This window comes from Salvelinus namaycush, unplaced genomic scaffold (assembly GCF_016432855.1).
Source record: "Salvelinus namaycush isolate Seneca unplaced genomic scaffold, SaNama_1.0 Scaffold79, whole genome shotgun sequence".
NCBI classification, from domain to species: Eukaryota; Metazoa; Chordata; class Actinopteri; order Salmoniformes; family Salmonidae; genus Salvelinus; species Salvelinus namaycush.
In genome coordinates this window covers 307,501-328,423 of record NW_024061519.1, presented here as the reverse complement: position 1 = coordinate 328,423, position 20,923 = coordinate 307,501, and the positions used below count along the sequence as shown (strand labels likewise).

Sequence of the window (20,923 nt, the reverse complement as noted above, 5' to 3'; positions counted from 1 at the left end):
TACTGCTCCTGGCCTATGTTCTGTTTTCTGACAGAAATGAAAGGAACATCTCTGTCTCTGTCTCTCTCCTACTGCTCCTGGCCTATGTTCTGGTTCTGAACAGAAATGAAAGGAACATCTCTGTCTCTGTCTCTCTCCTACTGCTTCCTGGCATAGTGTGCTGGTTCTGACAATGAATGAAAGGAACATCTCTGTCTCTGTCTCTTCTCCTACTGCTCCTGGCCTATGTTCTGGTTTTGACAGAAATGAAAGGAACATCTCTGTCTCTGTCTCTCTCCTACTGCTCCTGGCCTATGTTCTGGTTTGACAGAAATGAAGGAACATCTCTGTCTCTGTCTCTCTCCTACTGCTCCTGGCCTATGTTCTGGTTTTGACAGAAATGAAAGGAACATTCATCTGTCTCTGTCTCTCTCCTACTGCTCCTGCGCCTATGTTCTGGTTCTGACAGAATGAAAGGAAACATCTCTCGTCTCTGTCTCATGCTCTCCTACTGCGCCCTGGCCTTATGTTCTGGTTCTGACAGAAATGAATAGGAACATCTCTGTCTCTGTCTCTCTCCTACTGCTCCTGTCCTATGTTCTGGTTCTGACAGAAATGAAAGGAACATCTCTGTCTCTGTCTCTCTCCCTACTGCTCCTGGCCTATGTTCTGGTTTTGACAGAAATGAAAGGAACATCTCTGTCTCTGTCTCTCTCCTACTGCTCCTGGCCTATGTTCTGGTTTTGACAGAAATGAAAGGAACATCTCTGTCTCTCTCTCTCCTACTGCTCCTGGCCTATGTTCTGGTTCTGACAGAAATGAAAGGAACATCTCTCTCTCTGTCTCTCTCCTACTGCTCCTGGCCTATGTTCTGGTTCTGACAGAAATGAAAGGAACATCTCTGTCTCTGTCTCTCTCCTACTGCTCCTGGCCTATGTTCTGGTTCTGACAGAAATGAAAGGAACATCTCTGTCTCTGTCTCTCTCCTACTGCTCCTGGCCTATGTTCTGGTTTTGACAGAAATGAAAGGAACATCTCTGTCTCTGTCTCTCTCCTACTGCTCCTGGCCTATGTTCTGGTTCTGACAGAAATGAAGGAACATCTCTGTCTCTCTCTCTCCTACTGCTCCTGGCCTATGTTCTGGTTTTGACAGAAATGAAAGGAACATCTCTGTCTCTGTCTCTCTCCTACTGCTCCTGGCCTATGTTCTGGTTCTGACAGAAATGAAAGGAACATCTCTGTCTCTGTCTCTCTCCTACTGCTCCTGGCCTATGTTTCTGGTTTTGACAGAAATGAAAGGAACATCTCTGTCTCTGTCTCTCTCCTACTGCTCCTGGCCTATGTTCTGGTTTTGACAGAAATGAAAGGAACATCTCTGTCTCTCTCTCTCCTACTGCTCCTGGCCTATGTTCTGGTTCTGACAGAAATGAAAGGAACATCTCTCTCTCTGTCTCTCTCCTACTGCTCCTGGCCTATGTTCTGGTTTTGACAGAAATGAAAGGAACATCTCTGTCTCTGTCTCTCTCCTACTGCTCCTGGCCTATGTTCTGGTTTTGACAGAAATGAAAGGAACATCTCTGTCTCTGTCTCTCTCCTACTGCTCCTGGCCTATGTTCTGGTTTTGACAGAAATGAAAGGAACATCTCTGTCTCTGTCTCTCTCCTACTGCTCCTGGCCTATGTTCTGGTTTTGACAGAAATGAAAGGAACATCTCTGTCTCTGTCTCTCTCCTACTGCTCCTGGCCTATGTTCTGGTTCTGACAGAAATGAAAGGAACATCTCTGTCTCTGTCTCTCTCCTACTGCTCCTGGCCTATGTTCTGGTTCTGACAGAAATGAAAGGAACATCTCTGTCTCTGTCTCTCTCCTACTGCTCCTGGCCTATGTTCTGGTTCTGACAGAAATGAAAGGAACATCTCTGTCTCTGTCTCTCTCCTACTGCTCCTGGCCTATGTTCTGGTTCTGACAGAAATGAAAGGAACATCTCTGTCTCTGTCTCTCTCCTACTGCTCCTGGCCTATGTTCTGGTTCTGACAGAAATGAAAGGAACATCTCTGTCTCTGTCTCTCTCCTACTGCTCCTGGCCTATGTTCTGGTTCTGACAGAAATGAAAGGAACATCTCTGTCTCTGTCTCTCTCCTACTGCTCCTGGCCTATGTTCTGGTTTTGACAGAAATGAAAGGAACATCTCTGTCTCTGTCTCTCTCCTACTGCTCCTGGCCTATGTTCTGGTTCTGACAGAAATGAAAGGAACATCTCTGTCTCTGTCTCTCTCCTACTGCTCCTGGCCTATGTTCTGGTTCTGACAGAAATGAAAGGAACATCTCTGTCTCTGTCTCTCTCCTACTGCTCCTGGCCTATGTTCTGGTTTTGACAGAAATGAAAGGAACATCTCTGTCTCTGTCTCTCTCCTACTGCTCCTGGCCTATGTTCTGGTTTTGACAGAAATGAAAGGAACATCTCTGTCTCTGTCTCTCTCCTACTGCTCCTGGCCTATGTTCTGGTTCTGACAGAAATGAAAGGAACATCTCTGTCTCTGTCTCTCTCCTACTGCTCCTGGCCTATGTTCTGGTTCTGACAGAAATGAAAGGAACATCTCTGTCTCTGTCTCTCTCCTACTGCTCCTGGCCTATGTTCTGGTTCTGACAGAAATGAAAGGAACATCTCTGTCTCTGTCTCTCTCCTACTGCTCCTGGCCTATGTTCTGGTTCTGACAGAAATGAAAGGAACATCTCTGTCTCTGTCTCTCTCCTACTGCTCCTGGCCTATGTTCTGGTTCTGACAGAAATGAAAGGAACATCTCTGTCTCTGTCTCTCTCCTACTGCTCCTGGCCTATGTTCTGGTTTTGACAGAAATGAAAGGAACATCTCTGTCTCTGTCTCTCTCCTACTGCTCCTGGCCTATGTTCTGGTTCTGACAGAAATGAAAGGAACATCTCTGTCTCTGTCTCTCTCCTACTGCTCCTGGCCTATGTTCTGGTTCTGACAGAAATGAAAGGAACATCTCTGTCTCTGTCTCTCTCCTACTGCTCCTGGCCTATGTTCTGGTTTTGACAGAAATGAAAGGAACATCTCTGTCTCTCTCTCTCTCCTACTGCTCCTGGCCTATGTTCTGGTTCTGACAGAAATGAAAGGAACATCTCTGTCTCTGTCTCTCTCCTACTGCTCCTGGCCTATGTTCTGGTTTTGACAGAAATGAAAGGAACATCTCTGTCTCTCTCTCTCTCCTACTGCTCCTGGCCTATGTTCTGGTTCTGACAGAAATGAAAGGAACATCTCTGTCTCTGTCTCTCTCCTACTCCTCCTGGCCTATGTTCTGGTTTTGACAGAAATGAAAGGAACATCTCTGTCTCTGTCTCTCTCCTACTGCTCCTGGCCTATGTTCTGGTTCTGACAGAAATGAAAGGAACATCTCTGTCTCTGTCTCTCTCCTACTGCTCCTGGCCTATGTTCTGGTTTTGACAGAAATGAAAGGAACATCTCTGTCTCTCTCTCTCTCCTACTGCTCCTGGCCTATGTTCTGGTTCTGACAGAAATGAAAGGAACATCTCTGTCTCTGTCTCTCTCCTACTGCTCCTGGCCTATGTTCTGGTTTTGACAGAAATGAAAGGAACATCTCTGTCTCTGTCTCTCTCCTACTGCTCCTGGCCTATGTTCTGGTTCTGACAGAAATGAAAGGAACATCTCTGTCTCTGTCTCTCTCCTACTGCTCCTGGCCTATGTTCTGGTTCTGACAGAAATGAAAGGAACATTGGCTTCTCTTCAACAGCGCTGTTCTAAACGTCTGAAGCCATTAGGCTGGTATTACATTCCTGTCAGAAACCATACGCTCCAAAACATTGGCTCGTCATCGCAGTATTTCCACACACACATGCATCCACTCAAACACACACACACACACACACACACACACACACACACACACACACACACACACACACACACACACACACACACACACACACACACACACACACACACACACACACACACACACACACACACACAGAGAGGCTTTTCCACACATTCCCGTTCCACTCCACCATATTGCATCCTGTCCCATTTCACATATGAAGAGGCTGTGGAGGCACCAATAAGTCATTATACTTTCTGCTTTTTGTTTCAGCCAATGAGAGGGTTTTCAGACCGCCTTATCTATCGTCGGACACAACAACAATTCATGCAGAACAGCTTCAGTTTGCAGGAAATGACTGTCTTTCTGAGTGGTTATTTTCTAGATGTAAGAGCTGGTATTTACCCTGACCTTGCCTTAAAGGGATAGTTCATCTAAAATGCATGCAATTAAACATGAAACACAGAAATGCTAATATCGTTGATATTGACTTACATTGGATTTTTTTGCCACGAATGCGAACAAAAGTTATATTTCGGAGACATTGGCCAGGTAAATAAACCAAACATGAAATGCTGTATTACCTTAAAGGGTACTTTGGATGAACTATCCCTTTAAATGTGTGACTTTGGTCTGCCTGTAAAAACCAGACGTGTTGAAAGAGTGTGTCTTTGGCTGGGAAAGACTGGTCCTAGGAGATGTGCGAACCTCTAGTAGTAGTTAGTGAGGAGTAGAACTATAGTGCCCTGTTAGAAAGAAAACACACAACTTTGAGTGCTGGCTAACCTGTTATTACATAGGCCTGTGATTTACCGTGTGGTGCTGAGTGGACACCGTGGCACATAGTAAAGGGGCTGTGTCTGTGTCGAGGCCTGACATCTTTTATGCAAGTCTGTGGCTGAGTTGGAGGGGAAGAAAGAGTTCCACCCATTAATACACTGCGTGTGTGTGTGTGTGCGTGTGTGTGTGTGTGTGTGTGCGTGTGCGTGTGCGCGTGCGCGAGGCCTTATGTGTCTTAAATAGAAACTATTCAGATCAGATGAACAGACACTTGACTGAAGCCGTCCGGGAGAACCCTTTCTCCTCCTGAGACAAAGGGAAGAAAGGGGAGGAGGGAGGGATGAGAAAAGGAATGAAATGAATGAGTGAAGACTCACCATATGAGGCATCTAGTCGCTGCTCTGCTCTCACTAGACGAGCACCACTGAAACTAAAGCTCTGCTGAGCTTCGCATGGCAAAATAGAGGAATTGTCAAGACATCAGACAGGAATTGTTTTGATATTTTAATATGGCATAATAGGCTTCAACTTATTGCTTTCAACGTCATAACTAAAGATTGGTAGAAAGACTAAATTCACCTGGGGTTTTAGCGTTTGTGTTTTTAGGTTTTATAACTGACTCTGTCAGAAAACCTTTAAATATGTCAAGCCAGTGACTTTGTTGTGACTGAAAGTTGGCTCCCAGTGTTCCTAACGTCAACTCCTAATGTTCCTCTAACTGGGGAGTTGGAGTCAGTCATTTGGCTCTGTGGGGCTGATAGGAGACGTTAGGTTTAGACAAGCGTATACACACACACACACACACACACACACACACACACACACACACACACACACACACACACACACACACACACACACACACACACACACACACACACACACACACACACGTACGCATGCGCAACAGCAAACCATTTCAACCTTGCACAACTGTCTGCCAGTTTCCATCAAAACATTTCTCCAGATGAATGGAAAAGATAGGCACCATCTAAAATAATGTAATTGACATTCAACAAGTTATTAAACCATTTCAGCCTGACATGCCGCCCGCCAGACTCCATCAAAACAAACAGTCCTTGTCTTTCCTCTTTGTTTTTCTAACAGACAGACACAGACAGACACAGACAGACAGACAGACATTATGTTTCTCTAGCAGACAGACAGACAGACAGACATTGTGTTTTTCTAGCAGACAGCAACATTTGAATAGAAAGACAGCTGACATTTAGAGGCAGACATTTCTGTCATTGACTCATGACCAAGCCACAGTGGGTTATGTCTCTGTGTCCTTCTCTCTCTGTGTGTGTGTGTGTGTGTGTGTGTGTGTGTGTGTGTGTGTGTGTGTGTGTGTGTGTGTGTGTGTGTGTGTGTGTGTGTGTGTGTGTGTGTGTGTGTGTGTGTGTGTGTGTGTGTATGTATGGGGCGAAGCAGTAGGTATTTTATGAAACCGACACAATTAACAAGGTCTCAACAATGAACTGATGGTGTGAGAGAAAGACAGGAGGAGAAGACGGATTGATGAACGGATGGTTTGTTTCTCTCTCCTCTCCCCCTCTCTCCTCTCCTCTCTCCTCTCCCCCTCTCCCTCTCTCGCCTCTCTCCTCTCCCCCTCTCTGTAAGGTGAGGTCAGTGGTGCCTGTTTAAGAGGTGTGTGTTCAGTGAGCTGTGGGAAGCTAAAGTCAGTCTTGACATTTTCACACACTAATGACTTTTCCCGGAAGCTCTAATTTTCCATTGTGTTCCTCGGTTTGTGTGTGTGTGTGGGAGTTTTTCTGAATCCCGTCAGACAGGCTGTGCCTTTTTGAGGGGCTTCAAATGTTACCCTCATTACCTGTGTGTGTTCCCTCATTCTCAAAGAAAGTTATATCCCTCGTCTCTACCTCCCTCTCTCCCTCTCACGTTGACACACTCCTACCTCGTGGTCACACAGAAAAACACCTACACCGACATTGTTACAGAAATATTCTCTACGTTGTTGGGGTCGGGGGTCACCTTTCTCTCACAAACACACAACATCTTTATACCCCATGTGAATGACATGTATTACCAGTCATCTGCATGACTCATGACTGTGCTAGCCCACTGAGCTAAAGCCTAGCTCACTATCACCACCTCAGCTACACATACACAAAACACACAGCTCAAAACATACAGCTCAAAACACACAGCTCAACACACAGCTCAAAACACACAGCTCAAAACACAACACACAGCTAAAAACACACCACACGCAACTCAAAACACGCAGCTCTAAATACGCAGCTCAAAACACAGCTCAAAACACAGCTCAACACACAAAACACAGCTCAAACATAGTTACATTACAGAAAGGAAGCAATGAAGGTTGTATAAGAAACCAGGATAACATTCTAAAAGCCTGTTAGGGAAAACAACAGTCTGAGGTCAGAAGGGGTCAGAGGTTAAATAATACTATTGACTAAGCTATAAAGAAAGACTTTGCTCTTTGGAGTACTGTAGGCAATAATAGCTTTGGGATAATGCACTGTCAGAGTGACTAAGCTACCCCTGGGAAGCTACAGAAATTCTAGATTAGGGCAGACATTTTGATTGATTTATTGATTGGTTGTTTGGTGGGTTGCTTGTTTTGCATGGACAAAGCTGCTGCATAGACACAGATATAGGCTGTGTCCCAAAGGCACCCTGTTCCCTACATAGTGCACTACTTTTGACAAGTTCCCTTTGGGCTCTGGTAAAAAGTAATGCATTGTATAATACATATATATAATATATATAATACATCCCTTGTACAGTATGTAGCCTATATTCTCCATATAAACCTAAAGGGAAATTCTCATTTTATGACCAAACCCTCAACATCTGGTGTTGGGCCCTAGCCAGAATAGAGGCACTTTGATGCTGCTCTGTGTGTGTGTGTGTGTGTGTGTGTGTGTGTGTGTGTGTGTGTGTGTGTGTGTGTGTGTGTGTGTGTGTGTGTGTGTGTGTGTTGTGTGTTGTGTGTTGTGTGGTGTGTGTCTGGCAGCATCTGAAAGGCTCTTGTGAAGATGAATAGTAATAATAATGATGATGAGACAGTGTTCAGCACCTCTCTGTTGATGTATCCCTGAGCCAGCCCACACTCCCAGCCCCGCCAATAAAACCAGAGAGAGAGAGAATTGAGAACTCACACACACACACTCAGAGGAATGTCACGTGCCACCTTAATTGTGGACCAGCGGAGAGTGGATGGAATAATTTACACAGACACTGAAATCTTGAAGGCCGAGTGTTTCACCCCTCTTGTTCCCTTCTCTCTTTCTCTCACAGCCTTTCATTTCCATGTTGAGACTAGTCTGATTTCCTGGCTGTGGGACTGACTGGCATCTTCTGGTTGACAACATCGGTAGGAGGTGTGTGTGTGTGTGTGTGTGTGTGTGTGTGTGTGTGTGTGTGTGTGTGTGTGTGTGTGTGTGTGTGTGTGTGTGTGTGTGTGTGTGTGTGTGTGTGTGTGTGTGTGTGTGTGTGTGTGTGTGTGTGTGCAGATGACGTCCTGCTCCCCTTAAATCAGTCATCTCATTGTCTGCATAAAAGGACACAGAAGAAACCTCAACAAATGCTTTTGGTGGTTAGTTTCAAAGCATCACAATAACAGCTTTTATTTATGTTAGCATTGCGACTTCCATAGTGACTATTGTCATTGAAAGTTGGATGCCATCATGGCAGCCATTGAGATTCTAACTAAACAGAACAGAACATTGTGTTTTGTTCTCTACTGTCATGCTATAGCTGGCAGTCGGATCATTCTTTCCTCTCCCCTGGGGAATGAGAACAAGGACAAATAAGATGAACTTATTTTAAAGGAACCTGTAGATCTTTAAAAATGACAATAAAAACATTGGAAGTGAGATTCTAGCTACAGCTAAAACCACTAGCCTGCTAAACATCTGTAGTCTGTTGGTTCCAGAAGGTAAGTAGTGCTGTGTTGGTTTTAATAATGACCTGTTGTTCCACCTCATGACTCCCATCAGATTAGACCAAGTATCACCCTGTGTGTGAATGTGGTGTGTGTCAGATCAGCCAATGGTAGGCCAGCCGTGTGTGTGTGTGTGTGTGTGTGTGTGTGTCACATGCCATGTCTAATCCAGGCCATTACACAGTTATAGTGCAGCTCCACAGGGGGCCCAATTAGAGTAGATTAGATTACATTATTAAGGGGATGCTGGCCACTCCCTACATGGGTGTTAAAGTGCAGAAGTGTGTGTGTGTGTCAGATCACCCCATGTGAGGCCAGCCAGGTGCGTGTGTGCGTGTGTGCGTGTGTGCGTGTGTGTGTGTGTGTGTGTGTGTGTGTGTGTGTGTGTGTGTGTGTGTGTATCTCCCCACACAAGGCCAGCCACTGATGTGTAATCAATGCCAGACATAGATACTTAGAGTTTATCGATCTGTGTTCTCCTACATGAAGTTGCTCTTAGTAGTAACAGTGAAATAACTATTGTATGAAAACTACACAAACCATGTTTTTTTGTATACAGAAGTACAAACATGTAGAGAGTTGTGTGTGTGTGTGTGTGTGTGACCTGCTTTCAGATGACATCAGATAACTGTGTATGTCAGATATATGGTCCATGCTAACCACTACCTCACACATAGAGGAAGTGAGATAGAGTTGAGTTAAAAAATCATCTTATCTGTGACCTGCAGTTTCTCTCAAAGTATCTTACAGTTAATAAAAAAGACCAGGAAGAGATGCAAAAGCCAAAATAGTAGGAAGATGAAGAGGAGATGCACACAGATACAACATAGCTAACAGACACAGCAGTGGAACAACGGCGGTTCTTTATTCCATTGGACATCTAATCCCAACAACGCCTCATTCCATTGGACAGAGGAGCATTCTGAATATCAATCATCAATCTCATTGGACATTTGTTAACCAACCTACCACTCAGTCTACAGCTGTACAAAGGAACTGTCTGATTTGATATGTAGGATAGTCAATATGTCACAGTCATTGACGAACCTGCACTTTACATCAGAATAGAGTCATTTTGAGACATCAGAACTGCTCTGACACCAACAGAGCTGTTTTTGAACTTCCTTGTTTCGATCGTCTTCAAGAGGTGAGTTTTTCATTTCTTGACGCTCGCAGGTTAGAAAATGGAGCATTTGGATGCTTTAAAAACATCTCAAATCTTAGTTTGCCAAAGCACTGATGAGGCACAGACACAGCTTCTTCAGTCTGGTATCAGTATACTGCGTTCCTTTTCTTTTACTTTCAACAAGAAAAGCATTCATTTTGAGTCTGTTTGTGAAACAGTGTTGAGACTCTCAATGACAGAACTTGATTTCTGGAACCTTGAAACGATGAACTACTCAGCGTCGGCAGTGAGAAACTGTCATAGGCTTCATTCAGGTGCTCAACATCCAACTTTCTCCTGGTGTTGAGGACAGTGTTGATTTCAGCTTGATCCATTATTTGAAGAATCTAAACGACATGGAGGTTTCTGTTCATTTCAATATCAATATCCCAGAGCTCAATGTCCTTTGTGACCCTCAAAGGGGTCCTGTCACATGGCTGAGGAGACTTGCCTTGCGTTACTTCCACATCACAAACATCACCTCAGAGCAGATCTATTTGATCAATCTGAAATGGCTGGATTTAAAATGCAATAAAATCTATTTAAGGGACATGGTGAACTGAGGTTCTTATACCGAGGTGAAGACAGGATTTCTCCGATTTACAGAGAACAGTTTCTTTGCACTACACAGCTTGGAAACCCTAACGCTGAAAAATAACCCAGTCATAAACATCTGCATTCATCCACCTCACCTCCCTAAATAACATATATTTAGACTTTCCTCCTCCTAGTGAGTCACAGACAAGTCGAAATCTGACCCATATATTTGGTGTCTTCCCTCAAGGACTGACTCACATGAATATCAGCTCCTGGAGGACTCTCAACATCACCATCGACAGCACCCCAAAACAAGACTTTGCCCTTCAGCTCACCACTCCATCTAATGTGATGTTCAAGACAGCTGGAGACCATTCCTCCAGTCAGTTGTCTACCTCAAGGCCATGACAGGATATCTCCTGTGTGGGTCTCACTTTGCTGCAAAGTACTTCACCTCCCTGCAGGAGTTTGAGTTCCAGTTGGTTTTCTCACCAGAGTTTGTGGACATGAGTGACCTGAACAGGCTTGTGCAGCTGAGGTGTCTGACGCTGATGAAAGTGGACCTCATTGTTCAGCCAGCTCTGGGCATCATGTTCCACAATCTGGACAGACTGGAGAGCCTGAACCTTATCGAATGTAGGATCCTCACTCTGGAGGAGGAGCTGAGCAGAGACCTGCAGTCCCTCAGTGTGATTAAATGTCATGCTATAGAGGAGATCAGCATGTTGGACAGCTTTCCAGAGCCCCTCACCATCCTGAGGTTTATGGAATTATTTGGTCCTCACCTGCACTGCAGCTGTGATAATGCCTGGCTGGACAACTGGGCCAGGAGACAGCAACATGTCCAGGTCATATTTTGGCTTGAGGGAGAGCTGGAGATGACATGCAAAAATGAAAATGGTATCCAGAACATCCGCAGGTACTCGGAGGCCCACTGTTCCCTGGATGTGCGTTTTGTCCTGTTCATCTGCACCTCCCTGGACCTGCTCCTCTTCATACTGGTGGTGCTGCCCCATCAGCTGGCTGGGGACTACCTGCTGGCTGGGGACTACCTGCTGGCTGGGGACTACCTGCTGGCTGGGGACTACCTGCTGGGGACTACCTACCTGCTGGCCTTCTGCCGCATTGCCCGTAGTTGGCTAGAAGAGGCGGTGCAGAGGCCCAACCCCAGAGGGCGCTACCACTATGATGCCTTTGTGTCATACAGTGGTAGAGACGAGCGCTGGGTGCTGGAGCAGCTGCTGGGCCTCCCTTCCTGTGTCTCTGTCTGCACAGTAGGGACTTCCAGCTGGGGAAGGAAATCGTGGACAACAGCACAGACAGCCTCTACGGCAGCCGCCACACTGTGTCTGGTGAGTTGTCTCTACCTGCGCAGTAACTGGTGCTCCTTGGAGCTGCGACTGGCCACCCGGCATCTGCTGGTGGAGCACACGGACATCCTTATCCTGGTCTTCCTGGAGGACATACCCCCCTAGGCAGCTGTCTGCCCACCACCGCCTGGCCAGGCTGGTCAAGACAAGGACCTACCTGGACTGGCCCCAGGACCCGGCTCTGCAGCCAGCCTTCTGGGACTGCCTGTGGACCAAATTGTCCCCTCCTGAACCACTCCCTGCACAGTAACACAACACATAGATAGGAATACATGTCAACCTGTCTACCATGACAGGGGTATTCAATATTTATATACATAAACATTTTTGCTTTTGATGTTTTGTTCAGTACTATTATAATTTGTTTAATGTAATGTATACTCCATGACTTACCTAATACCAAACCTACTAACTAACTAGGGACGAGATCTTTATGTTACCAACAAGTGCATTGCACAACCAACAATGCACCTTTTCAAGGGCAATATCCCAAACGTTCACAGCGATCACGTTCATGGTTAACTCTGCAGATGTAGGCTCAAGTAGAAATTGCCTATGTTAAGTGCTGTGTACTTGTTGAAAGTGCATCTGATTTGAATCCCGGCCTAGTTAACTACAGCGCCTTCACACAGTATTCACACCCCTCGCCTTTTTCCACGTTTTGTTGTTTTACAGCCTGAATTTAAAATGGATTCAATTGAGATTTTGTGTCACTGGTCTACACACAATACCGGATAATGTCACAGTGTTATGTTATGAATTATGTTTACAAATTAATTAAAAATAAAAAGGTGATATGTCTTGAGTCAATAAGTAATCAACCCATTTGTTATGGCAAGCCTCACTTTGTGTGAAATAATAGTGTTTAACATGATTTTTGAAGGACTACCTCATCTTTGTACTCTGCACACACAATTATCTGAAAGGTCCCTCAGTCGAGTAATCAATTTCAAACACAGATTCAACTGTAAAGACCAGGGATGTTTTCCAATGCCTCGCAAAGAAGGGCGCATATTGGTAGAAGGGTAAAAATAAAAAAACAGACATTGAATATCCCTTTGAGCATGAAGTTATTAAATACACTTTGGATGTTGTATCAATACACACAGTCAATACAAAGATACAGGCGACCTTCCTAACTCAGTTGCCGGAGAGGAAGGAAACCGCTCAGGGATTTCACCATGAGCCCAATGGTGACTTTCAAACAGTTACAGAGTTTAATGGCTGTGATCGGAGAAAACTGAGGATGGATCAACAACATTGTAGTTACTCCACAATACTAATCTAAATTACAGAGTGGAAAGACGGAGGCCTGTGAAGAATACAAATGTAAAAAAACATTCATCCTGTTTGCAATAAGGCACTAAAGTAAAACTGCAAAAAATGTGGCAAAGAAATGAACTGTCCTGAATACAAAGCGTTATGTTTTGGAGCAAATCCAATACAACACATCACCGTGTACCACTCTTCATATTTTCATATTTCGTGGTGGCTGCATCATGTTAAGGGTATGCTTGTCATTGACAAGGACTAGGAAGTCTTTTTAAGGATAAAAATAAACTAATTAGGGCTAATCCTAGAGGAAAACCTGGTTCAGTCTGTTTCCCAACAGACACTGGGAGACAAATTCACCTTTCAGCGGGACAATAACGTACAACACGAGGCCAAATATACACCGGAGTTGTTTACCAAGACGACATTGAATGTTCCTGAGTGAACTAGTGACAGTTTTCACTTACATCGGCTTGAAAATCTACGGCAAGACCTGAAAATGCGCTCACCACGCTGCACCTTGTTCCACTTCTTACGACGGCCGTGACACAACTTGACAGAGCATGAAGCATTTAAAAAATAATAATATGCGAATATTGTACAATCCAGGTGTGTAAAGCTTTTAGACATACCCAGAAAGACTCCCAGCTGTAACCACTGCCAAAAGTGATTCTAATATGTATTGACTCAGGGGTGTGAATACCTAATGTAAATGAGATATTTCTGTATTTCACATTTTCAATGAATTTGCTAAATTTTCTAATAACATGTTTTCACTTTTTCATTATGGGGTATTGTGTGTAGAAAAATATATTTAATCAATTTCAAGCTGTAACACAACAAAATGTGGAATAAGTCAAGGGGTGTGAATACTTTCTGAAGGCAATGTAAAACCCCTTTCAGACTTATGGAACGTGGTGACTTGAAAGCTCCTTGGCTACGGCATGTTTTTTTTTTTGTCTGAAAGATTACACTACGGCTTTTTAAATGCTGCCACGAAACCTGCCACGAAAGCTGTTCTAGGTTCGAAGCGCCACTGAACGGGCATTTTAACTTGTCTGTAAAGCAATGCCGCTTCTTGAAGCGGGACTAACGCCCATCACTAGGCAACCAGAACTGCCAATCAAATGATCTGCGCGCAGACAGCTCACTCATAAGAAAAGTACTTTTAAGTTTGTTAAATAAAATGTCTTACCAATACATTTAGTAGAAAGAAAACACATCTATCAACCCTACCATAAAACAGCAGAAAAACAACACCACAGCTCATCAATCAGCAACGGTTATAGTTGTCAGGGAAACAATACCGAACATTCTACTGTCTCAAAAGGTACAGACGCTGCTGATGCGGCACCTTTTTTTAATTGTCTGAAAGGTTATCAATTGTTGCTATTGACCCGTTACTAAAGCGGAGTCCTATGTAAGAAAAGGGTTATAAGTGTCTTGAAAATATAAAAGGAGCTAAATAAAATGCTGTACACGTGTCGACAAGCATCTGATTGAATCCGGCCTAATTAACTACAAGGGGTGTGAATACTTTCTAGCTATCTACAGTATAGCTATGTATTAAAAACCAATAAACCAAATGAATATTTAAATGAAAAGCTCATATAGTCGTGCTGTATGAACTAGTCTCAGGATAAACCACTTTGAGATGGAAATACAACCATTTATAATAAATATTAACTGATAGTCACTCCCTACATGGGCCTCAAAACTCAGAAGTGTGTGTGTGATGTGTGTGTGGTGTGTGTGTGTGTGTGTGTGTGTGTGTGCACGTGTCACAGTTCCTACTGAAATCAAATGCATTCGTAGAGAATGAATGAATGAATTTGATTTATCTAAAGCTTACTGTGAATCTCTGTGTCAAAATGTCACAGTGGACTAATTAGTTCTTCTGTGTTCTCTAAACCTTAACACAAAGTCACATGATGGATTAGTAACATAACTTTCATTAGTTTAACACACACTGAACAGGATTACAGGGGGACCTGATCCTAGATCAGCACTCCTGATCTGAGACGCTTCATACATACGGGAATCATGAGTGTCCTTGTAGCTTCTCTGCTCGTCTCAGTATTAGACATGTTGTGTTAGTACAGCTGTCTGACAGTACTCTCTGTGTAATCCGTTATGGGTGGTATTAGACAGGTTGTGTTAGGACAGCTGTCTGACAGTACTCTCTGTGTAATCTGTTATGGGTGGTATTAGACATGTTGTGTTAGGACAGCTGTCTGACAGTACTCTCTGTGTAATCCGTTATGGGTGGTATTAGACAGGTTGTGTTAGGACAGCTGTCTGACAGTACTCTCTGTGTAATCCGTTATGGGTGGTATTAGACAGGTTGTGTTAGGACAGCTGTCTGACAGTACTCTCTGTGTAATCCATTATGGGTGGTATTAGACATGTTGTGTTAGAGAGTACTGTCAGACAGCTGTCCTGTGTAATCCATTATGGGTGGTATTAGACAGGTTGTGTTAGGACAGCTGTCTGACAGTACTCTCTGTGTAATCCATTATGGGTGGTATTAGACAGGTTGTGTTAGGACAGCTGTCTGACAGTACTCTCTGTGTAATCCGTTATGGGTGGTATTAGACAGGTTGTTAGGACAGCTGTCTGACAGTACTCTCTGTGTAATCCGTTATGGGTGGTATTAGACAGGTTGTTAGGACAGCTGTCTGACAGTACTCTCTGTGTAATCCATTATGGGGGTGTATTACAGCAGTGGGGAGACATATCAGGGCTGTAGAGATCAGCTGTCAGGTAGGGAGACATCACAGGCAGATGAATGTGCTACAGACCATTTTCCATTTTGGGCAAATGACAGGGCAGCTCTGTCTAACCAACTATTTAATACTGCGCCAGGCCAGGCGAAGAAGCCAGGCATCAGACTTGCAAATGGAAGTGTGAGTGTGAGGGGGAAAGGATGTGTGTGTGTCTGTGTGTAATACCTTGTCTTGCATCTGACTTGCAAATAGCAGAGATTTGGACACGGCCCCTGTTTACGTTTGTGTGCTGTCCGTGGCTCGTTGATGCATGGCACATGCAGATGAGGTGAACTTGTTAAAATCCCAGATTGAGCTTTCGGGAAAAGTTATCAACGCGATGCGTCAGTGCTGCTCGGCCGTGTGTCAGCTCCCATTTATCAGACAACCTTGTTATTTATGTGTAGTTCACTCTCGCTACTTCCCACCATGCAACAGGGATTGTTTGTGAGTGCAGTGGATAGAAAAAGCCAGATGCATAATTTCTGTCCATTATTTTCTCACATATCGAGCCACTCTAATATATGAGTGTAACGGCATTCATCGGAAGAAGGTGAGGACCAAGGTGCAGCATGATACGTGTTCATATTATTTATTCGAAACTGAACACTGAATACAAAATAACAAAAGGAATAACCGGAACAGTTCTGACAGGTGCAACAAACACTAAACAGAAAATAACTACCCACAACACACAGGTGGAAAAAGGCTACCTAAGTATGGTTCTCAATCAGAGACAACGATAGACAGCTGCCTCTGATTGAGAACCACACACTGCCAAACACAAAGAAATAGAAAGCATAGAAAAATGAACATAGAATGCAAGACATAGAATGCCCACCCCAACTCACGTCCTGACCAAACCAAAATAGAAACATAAAAAGGATCTCTAAGGTCAGGGCGTGACAATGAGGTTGTTTTTCAATGCCGTTCTGTCGGCTCTGGCCCTTGAAGGTGCATCTCCACTGACTCGCTAAGCTTCAACACATTCAGATGTTTTGAATGAGTATAAATGCACAAGGATGCCTGAGAAATATTTTCATTAAAATATATAATTATTTAATTCAATAATATTGCAATCAATGCCAATATGAGTTAGATTCCTCTGAAGATGAGCTTCGCTGTGTTGGAGTTTGGACTGTTGATGGGAGGACAGTTCTGCTTCGATTGCATATTACTGCGGCCTTCGGGACCGCATGTGTAATTTGATTGGAGTCTGGTTGGCTGTGTTTCTCTCTCTCTCTTTCTCTCTCTCTCTGTGTGGGTAAGGCCTCTGATTGCAGACATTATTTCTTTGACTGCTGTCATTCAGTCCTGAGAGAGAACCGATCCAGAACATTCTTTGAATTCATAAAACCATGTGCTCTCGCTCTGTCTCTCGCTCTGTTTTCTCTCTCTCTCTCTCCATGCTCCATGTGCTCTGTCTGTCTGTCTGTCTGTCTGTCTGTCTGTCTGTCTGTCTGTCTGTCTGTCTGTCTGTCTGTCTGTCTGTCTGTCTGTCTGTCTGTCTGTCTGTCTGTCTGTCTGTCTGTCTGTCTGTCTGTCTGTCTGTCTGTCTGTCTGTCTGTCTGTCTGTCTGTCTGTTCTGTCTGAACTCCACAGCCAGAACAGGAATGCAGTGAGTCTTTCTCCACTTGTTGTGTAAACTCACACCAGGGTATCTCTTTCTCCACTTGTTGTGTAAACTCACACCAGGGTATCTCTTTCTCCACTTGTTGTGTAAACTCACACCAGGGTATCTCTTTCTCCACTTGTTGTGTAAACTCACACCAGGGTATCTCTTTCTCCACTTGTTGTGTAAACTCACACCAGGGTATCTCTTTCTCCACTTGTTGTGTAAACTCACACCAGGGTATCTCTTTCTCCACTTGTTGTGTAAACTCACACCAGGGTATCTCTTTCTCCACTTGTTGTGTAAACTCACACCAGGGTATCTCTTTCTCCATCTCTCTCGCTCAGTCTGTCTGCGTGCGTGTGGTTTGCCCTCTGTGCCAATTTTAGAATGACTTTACTAAAATGTCATGTGTCAGGGTGGCTGATGAGCAAAATGATGATTGTAGAGAAGAACTTGATGACAGTTGGAAAGAGAAGGAGGTTAAAAGTACAATTCTTAACAGCATTTAGCTCCAATTGCAATTACATAACCATATAATCTATGGAGTAGAAATGAACAATAGTGACCTTTTAACCTCGCCTAGCCTGTCCAAATGTTACTGTTTGTTCAATTTCCTGTATTATATTTGGTTGTCGTTGGCAAGGTTGACAACAACAGCTAAAACATTAGCAATATCCTTGCAACTAATGTTTTGTGGATTATGATAAGGTAAGAAATTAGTACGATGTCATTTGAGGCATTTCTTAGCAATGTTCTTCAAAAAACATGAAGAAATCGACATTTTAAATTTTAGGTTCAGGTTAATTATTGTGTTTAGGTTATCTCTTAGGTTTAGGTTAACTCTTGGGTTTGAGTTAATTCTTGAACTGAATCAGTTGTATAACTGGTGTATTCCGTCCTTTCCAAGAAGATTGTAGCAAATTCTCCTTAATCTCTGTTGTCCTTATTCTATGTTGTCCCTCTCTGGAGGCCCACTTGTATTAACATTACAGCTGAATGCTTTGTTGTTAGCTATCTGTCTGACCGACGTGGGGCTGAGAAACTCTGGACGACTATGCTGGTGTGTGTCAGCATTAAAATGAGACGTGCATATGCAGCATCATCATTAGTGGGAGTCACAGAGGTGAAGGGGGAATGTGTCTTTGTGTGTGTGTCAGTTTGCTGGTCAGTGAAATGTGAGTGTGTCTGAGTGGGCAGATGGCAGTGTGGGTTAAGTGTGGACGAACCGCTCGATAGCAAACAGGAAAAGGAAACTAAAGTAAGAGTAGATGTGTGTGTGTGTGTGTGTGTGTGTGTGTGTGTGTGTGTGTGTGTGTGTGTGTGTGTGTGTGTGTGTGTGTGTGTGTGTGTGTGTGTCTAGACCTGATTGCTAAGCTGCACAACTCTCTCCTTTTTTAGATTCTCATCTGACACACAGCAGGGTTCCTCTCTCTCTCTTTCTCACTTTCTGTCCCTCTCTGATTCTTTCTTTCTCCCCCTCTCTCCTTCTCTTCTATCATGCCCTCTCTGTTTTATCCCCCCCTCTCTCTCCAGTTTAATCTGTGCCTGTGAGAACCACCGCTGTACCTAGGCATCAGGAGAAAAGTCCTCCTTAATTGAAAAAAGTAATTAAACCAGTCATTAGTCAGTTGTTTGTATATCTCCTTAGACAGTAGGTGATGCTTGTTGTTGTTCAGTCAGTGAGAAGAGAATCGACATGCTGCTGAAGTAGTGAAGTGTTAGCGACATGTGTGTGAAGACTATTGGAGAGTGTGTGTACATGCATGTGTGTGAAGACTATTGGAGAGTGTGTGTACATGCATGTGTGTGTGTCAGTTATCAGAGGGGACTTTATGTTGTCTGCACAATTCTGAAAGAATCTCTGGACTCTGAACTCTATACCAGTGTTTCCCAAACTTTTCCTGGACTTCCCCCTAGCCTCCTAGCCCCCTAGCTTCCTAGCCCCCTAGGCCCCTAGCCTCCTAACCCCAGTTGTAGAAATTGTTACACAGAGACACTCGAAGTCAATCTTAAATGAAGCTGGAGAGGTCACAGTCAAACTTAGATGCGTAAAGTACCTGTCTGAAGTGAGCTCTCACTGGGCAGTCCCTTTAGTTGTCTTATATGCTGCAGACAAGTCATATTTGCATGATTTAGCTTATTCATAATTAATTAATCATTAATGTTTGCTTCATTCATGTGACGACCAATACTGGGTCATGCTTGTGACAGACCAGTACCTCACGAGGCTTCTTCTCTAAGCTGAGACCTTGAAACTGAGATATCATTTCTCTAAACAAGGTTCTGGGCGTACTGCCAAACTGCAGATACTGATAGTGAGGATTCGTTCAGTCAGTCACTTGATTGAACACAGAAATTGGTTATTAGAAAAGCACAAAAACAAAAATGTCCACCTTAGCCTCCTAACCCCCTAGCCACCCTGCCTCCCAACCCCCTAGCCTCTTAACCCCCTAACTCCCTAGCCTCCTAACCCCCTAACCTTCTAGCCTCCTAACCCCCTAACCTTCTAGCCTCCTAACCCCCTAACTCCCTAGCCTCCTAACCCCCTAACCTTCTAGCCTCCTAACCCCCTAACCTTCGAGCCTCCTAACCCCCTAACCTTCTAGCCTCCTAACCCCCTAGCCTCCCAACACTCTAGCCTCCTAACCTCCTAGCCTCCTAACCCCCTAGCCTCCTAACCCCCTAGCCTCCTAGCCTCCTAACCCCCTAACCTTCTAGCCTCCTAACCCCCTAGCCTCCCAACACTCTAGCCTCCTAACACTCTAGCCTCCTAACACTCTAGCCTTCTAACCCCCTAGCCTCCTAACCCCCTAGCCTCCCAACACTCTAACCTCCTAACCCCCTAACCTTCGAGCCTCCTAACCCCCTAACCTTCTAGCCTCCTAACCCCCTAGCCTCCCAACACTCTAGCCTCCTAACCCCCTAGCCTCCTAACCCTCTAGCCTCCTAGCCTCCTAACCCCCTAACCTTCTAGCCTCCTAACCCCCTAGCCTCCCAACACTCTAGCCTCCTAACCTCCTAGCCACCCACCACTCTAGCCTCCTAACCCCCTAGCCTCCTAACACTCTAGCCTCCTAACCCCCTAGCCTCCTAACCCCCTAGCCTCCCAACACTCTAGCCTCCTAACCCCCTAGCCTCCTAACCCCCTAGCCTCCTAGACCCCTAGCCTCCCAACACTCTAGCCTCCTAACCCCCTAGCCTCCTAACCCCCTAGCCTCCCAACACTCTAGCCTCCTAGACCCCTAGCCTCCCAACACTCTAGCCTCCTAGACCCCTAGCCTCCCAACACTCTAGCCTCCTAACCCCCTAGCCTCCTAACCCCCTAGCCTCCCAACACTCTAACCTCCTAGACCCCTAGCCTCCCAACACTCTAGCCTCCTAGACCCCTAGCCTCCCAACACTCTAGCCTCCTAACCCCCTAGCCTCCCAACACTCTAGCCTCCTAACCTCCTAACCCCCTAGCCTCCCAACACTCTAGCCTCCTAGACCCCTAGCCGTTCCACTTGATCTATTCCAGTACCGGCACACCTGATTAGTCAACTAATCCCCAAGCCATTGACTTGTTGAGTCAGGTGTTTTAGTTCAGGGAGCGTATTCATAAAGTGTCTTTGAGTAGGAGCAGGACTCTAAAGTACAACCAATATGTTGCTATGA

General features: G+C 44.7%; 1 protein-coding gene and 1 pseudogene across 1 annotated transcript in view; both read left to right on the top strand.

The window, feature by feature from the left end:
* The window catches only part of LOC120042820 (cell migration inducing hyaluronidase 1), a 190,474-nt gene that overhangs the window by 66,912 nt on the left and 102,639 nt on the right, over positions 1 to 20,923 (top strand). The gene's annotated exons all lie outside the window — the stretch shown is intronic.
* On the top strand, positions 10,622 to 11,867 carry LOC120042826 (annotated as a pseudogene).